This window comes from Dioscorea cayenensis, chromosome 2 (genome assembly GCF_009730915.1).
Source record: "Dioscorea cayenensis subsp. rotundata cultivar TDr96_F1 chromosome 2, TDr96_F1_v2_PseudoChromosome.rev07_lg8_w22 25.fasta, whole genome shotgun sequence".
Lineage (NCBI taxonomy): Eukaryota > Viridiplantae > Streptophyta > Magnoliopsida > Dioscoreales > Dioscoreaceae > Dioscorea > Dioscorea cayenensis.
Window position 1 is genome coordinate 14,338,673 of NC_052472.1, and position 10,250 is coordinate 14,348,922.

The window sequence follows — 10,250 nt, forward strand, 5'->3', positions numbered from 1 at the left end:
CCATTGAATTTCTCGATCCTTTCCACATCTTGAAGTTGAGGCTTTGTGGCAATAGAATCCATGACGATATAACTATCCTAAACTTGTTGTAAATAAGTTTTTTTAATAAAATGGATAAGACAAAAAAATCAAGATGTGAAAAGAAGTTTGAATGAATGAGAAGACAAAGATTTTTAGCAAGGTTGTCGATAGAAGTCATCGATTCGGGCTTGGCCCTGGGCCAGCCCCGCCCACCAATAAAAAAATCGGGCTGGTTGGGTTGAGTTTTATAGGCCCGCCTGAGGCGGGCTTTAAACGGGCCAACCCGCTGGGTCATGGGTTGGGGCGGGTCACCATGCCCGCCTCTAATATATATATATATATATAATGTATTTTATATATATATATATATATATATATTGATATTGACATATTGTTAAGGACTTTAAATTAAAAAAATAAATAAATAAATAATTTTAATGAAGTTTACTATGCATTTAATTATGTTTTTAAAAAGAAATATGGAGATAACAAAACATTTTTAATGACTTTGTTGATTTTGATGAATATTATGATTGTAATGGATGTTTTTATTTTGTGCTTTGTTAATTTTTGTTAAATTTTTTTGTTGATTGTAATGGATGAATGTTATAATTGTAATAAATGTTTTTATCTTGTGGTTTGTTGTTGTTTTTTTTAAATTTTGTTGATTGTAAATTTATAATAGTGTTTTTTTATTTAGAGATTTTTGTAATTATTGTTGATTTTGTTAGGTTTTTGAATATTATAAATGGATGTTTTTTTATTTTGTTAATTATTGCATGTTTTTAATTTTTTTAATTTAGTTTTTTTATGAATTTATAATGAATGTTTCAATGTTTCATATATTACAACATTTATAAAAAAATAAAAATAAATAAATTATTTTTGATTTTTTAGGGGCCGGCCCGCCCAACCCATCAACCCAAAAACGGGTCGGGTCGGGTTGGCATTTTGCCGCCCTCCCCGCCCGCCAAATGCGGGTTTTTGGCGGGCAGTCCGCCCGCCCCGCCAACCTGAATTGACAGCTCTAGTTGTCAGACCCGCCCCGGCATTGACCCGGTTAAGGCCAGGGGTCAGGGGTCAATGGTTTCGACCGGGTCGAACCGGGATTGAATCGGGGTCAATAATAAAATATAAAAAAAAATATTATAATAATTAATAATGAACAAATATAATATAAAAACTATAATTATAATATAAAAAATTACTCAAATTTGATAATTAAATTGATAAATGACCTTAATGTTTTCTAATCATGTCATTTATTTTTAAATTTTTTTAAACATTTACAAATTTAATATATTAATATATAATTATTGAACTTCTCTCGGTGTTTTTTTTTATTTGTTTGTTTATTAGTTGGTTTTGATAAGAAATTTAATTTACTAATTCTTATCTTTTATATGGACGATACATTTTATCAATAAATTATGTAGCTTCCCCAATTTCAATTAAGATTTTATTTTGTTTTAAATTTTCTTATATTTTTTATTTAGTTAGAATATTTTATTTTTATATTTTATAATAAAATTACACTCATTTATTGTTTTATTTTTTTAATAAGTTACATTTTAAAAAGTATTTAGTATATGCATAACATATTAATAAATTTTATTTTTAAATGCTAATTTTTTTGTTGGTATGTTTATGATATATATATTTTGTAATTCCATTTATTGATTATAAATTAAAAAATAATATTAATAAATATACATGATTTTGTAGTTTCTAATGAGAAAATAATAATTAATTATTAAATATTGTAAAAAAAAAACTCTAATATTGTGACCTGATTCAATGGGGTATACCCGGTTCAATGGGGTATACCCGGGCCGGTTCCCGGGTTTTCCGGTTGAACCGGCCGGGCCGGTCCGGGTTTGACAACATTGGATTTTAGGCAAGGCGTTTACAGGAAACTTTCTTTAGGATAGTTGTTTCCCCACTAAATTGCAGATGCTATTTAGGAAATACTAACCCCAGGCCTAATCAAAAAAACAAGATTGCAGCAACTCAATCTTGTTCCTCAACAAGAACAGGCCAATGAAAAAAGCCAGAAAACAATAAGGAGATTATTGAAGATCAGAGAGGAGTTTTTTTTTATGATCTTTTCCATTCTTGTACTTGACTATTTAAAAGATCTCAAATGATGTTTATCCAACCGTTGAGTATGTGAAAATACACCTTTTTCCCGTTTCCTTTTCCGGTTCTCGGGATGTGTCAGAACAACAGCTACAAACACATCTCTTCTTTTAAAAAGAATTATTTTATCTCTTTATCTATTTATAACTATAAGGATAATAAGAAAATATATTTTATAAAAAACACCGAACAAAAGCATCTAATTATCATTAGATAATATTAATATATTTACATAATATATAACACCATCTCCTTCCACAAACTCTTCTTCCCTTTACGTCTCCCTTTCATGCAACTCATGCATGCAAACCTTTAAGAGCATGGAGGGCCATTGGAGAGCATTATCATGCTTTTAGCGACATCGAAACTCATCTAAAGTGAAGCTACTGTTTGAAGGAACCAATTAAAGTGGTTTCCAGAGGCCCGGAGGGGGGTTGATCCCTCGGTAAGGTCTCTCCGGGTAACATCTCATGCGGCCATACAAGGCCTTCAAAGAAGTGAAGTGCTTGCCGCATTCTGTGCATGGTGGTGTTGCCGTGTTGCTGGAGAGTATTGGGCTATTGGGGTTTGGTTTTCTCCTAGGCTTCGGCTTTTCATTGATTATGTCTATGCCTGTTGTATTTTTGAGGCATTGCTGCAACATGGAATGATGATTGTTCGAAGGTTTTGGAGGAGTGAAGTCAATTGGGATCAAGTTTTGGGAATGATGATGATCCATGCTGGTTGTTGTTATTGTAGCCATAGTTCTGATTAAAGTTTTGCAAAGAAGAAGAAGAAGAAGAAGAAGAAGAAGAAGCGGTGCATGCGAAAAAGGGCTTTTAATAAGTGAACCGTTTCTATGAAGCAGTTTGGGAAACGGAATGATCCCATTTGCCGTGGTGCCTTTTCCCTGGTATTATGCTACGTTCATGCAAATATATATATTTGTTATGGAAATCAGGAAATGAACTAAAATTGTCACTTCATTTGTTGGGATTTATGGTATGTTTTTTTTTAAATAGAGAATAATATTAAAGGAAAATTACTTATATACCCTTATACAAGTGGGTAATTGCTTGTATGATATTGATACCCCATAAATTTTATTTTGTTGGTATACTTCTATATATATGTATGTATAGTATTTATCTTTCGTCTTTATTTGTTGAGATTAATTGACAATTTTAGAGAATAATATTTAATATAAACTTGTTTATATATCCTTGAAAAAGTAAGTAATTGGTATTGCTTTATGAAAGTTATATTGCTGGTATGGTTCTCTGTTTATAAAGTTAATTTAAAAAACACCTATATGAATTTATTTAATTTTGGCTTTTAATTTATTTGTTGCCATAAATTAACATTTTTTTTATAAAATTTTTTTGAGAATAATGTTTGTTGCTAGCATTACTTTATAAAAGTTTAAGACTTATTGTATCATATGAAAAATAAACATATTGTATTAACCCCCATATTGTATCATATGAAAAATAAACATTTCTAAAAAGACGAATAAACAAGTTTAAGACTTATTTTATTTATATCTTTAATAGATTGTTCGGTAAGGTAAATCCTTACCTTAGGGAAGGCCCCATTTTTTTCTCGAGCAAATAAAAAACTAGAGACCTCAAACAAAACAAAAGGACCCTTTAGACTTAAAATATAATAGAAAAAGTAATAGAATTTATTTTCAGTCCCGAAACAAAAAAAATCTAAGATATTACAATGACTCCAATAACCCGAAAAGGTCATAAATTTTTCAATAGAAATTTTTTAATAATATATAGATGGATATATCACAGCTCTTCGAGTACAAAAGGTTCCTATGAAATAAAAAAATGAAAGAATCCCTCCGACTTCAACATCATAATTTGAAATTCCAGTCATGACTGAATGATATTTCTAAGTCAATCAACAAATGGACACAATCACAATGAGTAGATAAAGATTTTTAACAGATATTTCATTCACTAAATAGACGCAAACTTTACCATATCCAATTGAATTATCAATGATTTGATTTAAAGTGGGAAGGTAGATTGAAAATCTAATTTATTTACGTGGTTGTGATTATAAAGTTAATTTAAAGAAACTATTTGAAACAATATATTTATGTTTGGCCTTTATATTGTTGAGATTAATTAACTTTTTCTAAATCTAATTCAAAAATAATATAGATGTAGAATTAATATTATAATTTTAGATAATATTTTAATACAAGTTACTTACATATCTTTATCTAGATTTTTTTTATTTACATTGTGCTTGAAAATAAGTTAATAATTTTATAATATCTGCATTTATCCATTATTGACATTAATTATAATTTTTAATAATAAAATTATATACTTAAATAATAATATTATCTGTTATTTTAATTTAGTTTGTGTAAATTATACATTCGTATGGAAAGGAATGGATTACCCTGAAATGATGAAGCATAACTAGTGTATGAAATTTCATTCGTACGTTTTAATTATATTTAATACTCAAATAATATATCATGAAATTAATAAATATTTTACAATATATTAACTACGTAATAATTAAAATTTTATTTTTTAAATAAAAGGTGAATAAATCACATTCATTAAAAAGAACTAACAAACCCAAAAAACCTCGACATACAAGGACAACCCAAACACAACAATAACATACACTAAGTCAGAAACCCAGCCTAGCTTCCCTCCAAAGAAAATCATGCCCATGATTTGGTCTCTCACATCCTCAGCTAACAAGTCACCACTGGACTCAACCGAACGCTGGTCCAAAAACTCCAGGCTACGTCTTATAGTGGCAATGGAGTCTTCAAACTTCTCTCTGCCTCCCTCAAAATACGCTGAAAACCATGAAATAATCATGCGATCACATTTAAAAATAATAACAAGAGCATGCACAACATTAGCATTGAAGATATGATCATTTCTAGCAAGCTAAATATTCCAAACAAGAGCTTTTACTAGCCAATCCCCATAGCTTTAAACAATGGCCTAGCAAGGCCTCTCCAAGTCCCCCAGATTTGACTCATGGACTACGGTGAATGCGGCTAATAAAATAGTCTAGCAAAGTACTCCCAAATTTCTTTAGCAAACGAACAGTGGAGGAAGAGATGATCAATAGATTCAACCACTCCATGACACATCACGCAGGTTGCCGTCAGTAGCTTGTTGAATCTTCGCTTTTCAATATTTTCAAGCGTGAGAATTCTATTCTTCCAGACCAGCCAATTAAAGAGGTTGACTTTCCTAGGACAATTGTTGTGCCAGAACCATCTTGAGATCGGACAACGCAATCCCCTATCATTGAGAAAGCTATAGAAGGATTTCACCGAGAAAGATCCATTCACTGTGAGAGTCCACCACTTCTTGTCTCTATTACCCTTTCTAGCGGATCGAAGGTGGTCCCTAATAGGTATCGTATCCCGACTATTTGAGAAAGGGTGATGCTGGCCGGATTGATGAACTACCGTGTGCCTACATGGACAAGTGGGACATGACCTAGGTGGGTCATTTTGGTAATTTTCCTGAACTACTAATTTTGGGTGATCAGAGGGTCTCATTAGATGGAAAACAAGTCAACAAACACAAGTCATGAGCTTGCTGTGCAAGCTAGTGAGTCATATAAGTTTTTGGCCAAATTCCAACATCTGTGACTCGAAAACAACAATTTTGCCGTTTATGGAAAGATTTCGTCCAACCATATCTTAGGCTATGAATCTTAGATTGAGGCGCAATTTTTGACATTCTCTTTGTTTAGTTATGATTTGTATTTCTATAATATCAATCGGGAATTTTCCAGTTTAACACGGAACCGATAGGGAAAGCCAAAGATCTATACATGGGAAAAGATGAAAAAACATATATGTGAGCAATTCCTTCCTTATAACTTTCAGAGGTTGATCTATCATATGCTGTAGAATTTGAGGTAAGCTAACAAGTCGGTGGACGATTACACCACGGAGTTTTACCAACTTGTGGCCCAAAACGAGATCCAGGAGATGGAGGATTAGTTGGTGGCACATTACATTAGAGGGTTGGGGATGCAGGTTCGGGATACTGTTAACATGTTTGATCCTATTTTTTTATCTGCAGCACATCAGAGGGAGGCATAATCCTAGTATTTCTGGGATGTATAGTAGCAGTGGTAGCAACAGCCATTCCCCTAGTGGCGTGAATCGTGTTGAAGGAAGTAGTGGCCGAGCGACTGTACAGTCCAGCAAGGCAACCAACAACACATTTCGGTGTTTTATCTATGGAGAATTCGGACATAGGCTATCTAAATGCAAGAAGTCTACTAGAAAGAAGGTCCTTCTCATTAAAGAAGCAGATTTTGAGGAAGAGGATGAAATAGTGGCCATGGAAGAGCAACCCGATGATAAGGAGGTTGAGGAGATTGTCAGAGGAGGCATGGGTACTATATTGGTTGTTAGGCAATCTTGCCTAACACCACAGGCTGATGAGGAAGATTGGTTATGGACCAATATCTTCCAGTCCACCTGTACCATCTCGGGAAAGGTATGTCGCTTTATGATTGACTCAGGAAGCAGTGAGAATATTATCTGTAACAGTCATTCGGTTCACGACCGAGGAGCATCCTAGGCCTTACAAGCTTACATGGCGACAATACGATCGGGGAGTTGTACATAATGGAAGGACTAGCACTTACAGTTTTACCAAGGATGGAGTCAAGATTGTGTTACTACCTAGCAGGGACACAACCCAAACAAACCTTGCTAGGGGCAGTACCAATCTACTAACCTTAATGCTTGTGATGAACTAGGTTTTGAGGCCATTTATTGCCAAATGTGTTGTTGTATATTTTGATGATATTTTAATTTATAGTGCTAACCCCAAGGACTATCTGGAGCATTTACGAGAAGTCCTTGAAGTTCTTCGCAGGGAGAGATTCTTCTTCGTGGCAAAGAAGTGCGTGTTTATGGCGTCCAGAGTACCATTCCTTATCTATGTGATTTCTGGGGAAAGGCTACAAGTGGATGAATCCAAGGTGGAAAGTAATGAAGCATTGGCCACAACCAATCACCATAACGGAGGTTCGTAGTTTTCATGGGCTAGCATCATTTTACAGGCGATTCATCCCACATTTTAGCAGCATCATGGCCCCATTAATGGACTGCATGAAGGGTAGAAGGCTTCTGTAGACTGAGGAGGTGGAGAAGGCATTCGAGATGATCAAATTGTGCCTCTATTCGGCTCCAATCCTGGTGTTACCAGGTTTCCACCAACCCTTTGAGTTACACTCAGATGCCTCCAAGGTGGGGAATGAAGCAGTCTTAAGCCAGAACAACAAGCCCATCGCCTATTTCAGCAAGAAGTTATCAGGTGCCAAGACACGGTATAGAACATATGATGTGGAGTTCTTGTTGTCATGCAGGCTATCAGCCATTGGCGTCACTATCTATTTTACATGGAGTTTATCTTGTACATTGACCACGAGGTGCTGAAGCATCTACATCGGCAAGATAAGATGGCAGCATGGCATGCTTCATGGGTGGCTTATTTGGAGCATTTTACTTTTGTGGTAAAGCACAAATCTAGGGTAACAAATAAGGTAGCCAACGCATTGAGCAGGAGGAGGGCCCTTTTTGACCAGAATGCATGTTGAGGTACCCAGATTTGTCTCTTTTAGTGACTTATTTGCATCTAACCCCTATTTTTCTTGTGTTCTGGCTAGAGTTAAACATGGGGAGGAGACCAAGTTCTTCCTCCATGACGGGTTCTTGTTCAAAGAAAATCAGTTGTGCATCACTGATTGTAGTTTATGGTCCCTAATCATTGAAGAACTCCATGGGAAGGATAATGTTGGGCGGGACAGAGCACTGGAATTGGTTCAAGCCTCCTCCTTCTGGCCAACTATTCTCAAGGAGGTAGAACAATTTGTACAGAGGTGTTGAATCTGCCTATATGTCCAAAGGCGCAAGCACCAATGCAGGGTTATACATGCCACTTCCGATTCCTTCTTAACCTTAGACAGATGTCAGCATGGACTTTGTGATGGGGTTACCCCGAACACAGCAAGGTAATGATTCCATCTTCGTAGTTGTTGACCGTTTCTCTAAGATGGTTCATTTTATCCTTTGTAAGAAGACCATAAATGCTGTGAACGTGGCTCAGCTATTCTTCCCCGAGATATATCGTTTCCATGGTCTTCCTTTGTCCATTGTTTCTGATAGGGACACTAGATTCTTGAATCATTCTCGTGGGTATAAGTTCATCAAGACCAAGCTTTAAATACATGGTATAGGGCATAACATTAATTCTTGCCCCTAAGTCTGCTAGTGCATTTTCTTGAACTCCACCCTCAAGTACACATGGAAATATGAAGCTTCCCAGATCTTTCAATTTTTGTGGGAGCTTCTTCTCCAAAATAGCCGAACAATTTCACGTGAGTGCAACTGTGCCCTCTTGTTCTAATTTCCTCTTGTTTGTAAGCAATTCTTTTAAAAACTTGGCGTACTCGGGCATTTGAGTTAGCACTTCCACTATCGGGATGTTTATGTTGAGTTGCTTGAAGATGTTGATAAATTTTCTGAATTAAGCATCCTCCTTGTCTTACTTCAATATGGCCGGATAGGGAATTGGAGGTTTGTATTCAGACGGCTTTGATGAACCCTTTTGTGGAATTTTCGTTGTTTTCACCGTGCTTGCTTTTCTCAATAACTTTTTCAACTGTGATGGGGTCTTCCACTTTGGCTACCCTAATTTACTTGACAATTGGGTCAATTTCGACCCTTGTCTCAACCTGTCTTCCGCTTCTAAGGGCAATGACATTCAAGCGCTCTCTTGGGTTCTCCTCAGTGTTACTAGGAAGATTGCCTAAAGGTCGCTTAGAATTTGCTTTAGCAAGCTGCCTCACTTGGTGCTCAAGGGACTATACAAAAGCTTGAAGTTTCCGAAAAATGGAGCCTATCTCATTGAACTGTCCGGCGTGTTGAGCAAGCTGAGCATTCACCTTACTGAACTGAGTATCCATACTGCTGGTTATGCTATTGAACCTTGATTCAGTATTAATAATGAACTTGGCTAGCACATCTTCTGTAGTGAATCTCTTCTCCAATATTGGTTATTGCAATTGGGAGCCTTGTGGAGATGGTGCAGCTTTTTGTTATTGTACCTAATTCCATGAAAAGTTTGTGTGGTACTTCTACCCCGGATTATAAGTTGAGCTGTAAGGATTCCCTTGTGGCCTTTGTCCCCCAATATAATCAATATTCTCAATTGGGGCGATGGAGGAGCTAGCAATAGGACATTGGGCAACTCCATGCCCTCCACCACAAGTGCTACAACTCAACACTGACTTTGACTTCGAGCTACTACCCATGAGCATGTCTAGCTTCCGAGATAACACATCAACCTTCACGATAAGAGAATCATTGCACTGACTTCATAAATTCTGGCCCCTTTTTGTGGTGCACCTCTTGAGGCCCAATGAGACTCATTGATTGTCATTGATTCAAGGAGTTGATCGGTTTCGTCGGGGTACTTGTTACTAAGAGATCCACCCGTTGGGGCATCAATTAATTGACGAGTTGCATAGTTCAACCCGTTGTAGATGATCTGAACCTGCATCCAAAAAGGAAAGCCATCATGGGGGCATCTTTGAAGGAGGTCTTTGAATCTCTCATAAACTTCAAATAATGTCTCCGACTCTCCTTGTTTAAACGCTAAAATTTCTTGCCTTAGCTTCGCCGCTTTGCTAGGAGGAAAATACCTTCCCAAAAAAATTTTCAACCATGTATTTCCATGTTTTGATCGACCCCGGCGGTAAGGATGGGAGCCATCTGTATGCCCTATCTCTCAAACTGAATGGGAATAGTCGTAGCCGGATCGCATCGTCTGTCACCCCGTTTATCTTGAAAGTGGAACATATTTAAAGAAAACCGGAAAGATGATCATGGGACATCTTTATTTGCAAGACCGTTAAATTGGACTGAATTTTGGATCATGCCGATGGTGCTTCCCTTGATTTCAAAATTTTTTGTGGCGATGGATGGTGCTTGAACACTGAATTCTTCGCCCGTGAACTGTGGCCTTTCATATTTAGATAAAGTATGTCTTTCCTCAGCCATGATTATAGATTCTCTATCCTCAATT

At 36.1% G+C, this 10,250-nt stretch overlaps 1 non-coding gene across 1 annotated transcript; it reads left to right on the forward strand.

The window, feature by feature from the left end:
- Nucleotides 1-9,735: 9,735 nt before the first annotated feature.
- LOC120281723 lies at nt 9,736-9,842 on the forward strand. Its single transcript, XR_005542774.1, has one exon. It is a non-coding gene; the product is annotated as a small nucleolar RNA R71 (small nucleolar RNA).
- The last annotated feature ends 408 nt before the right edge of the window (nt 9,843-10,250 follow it).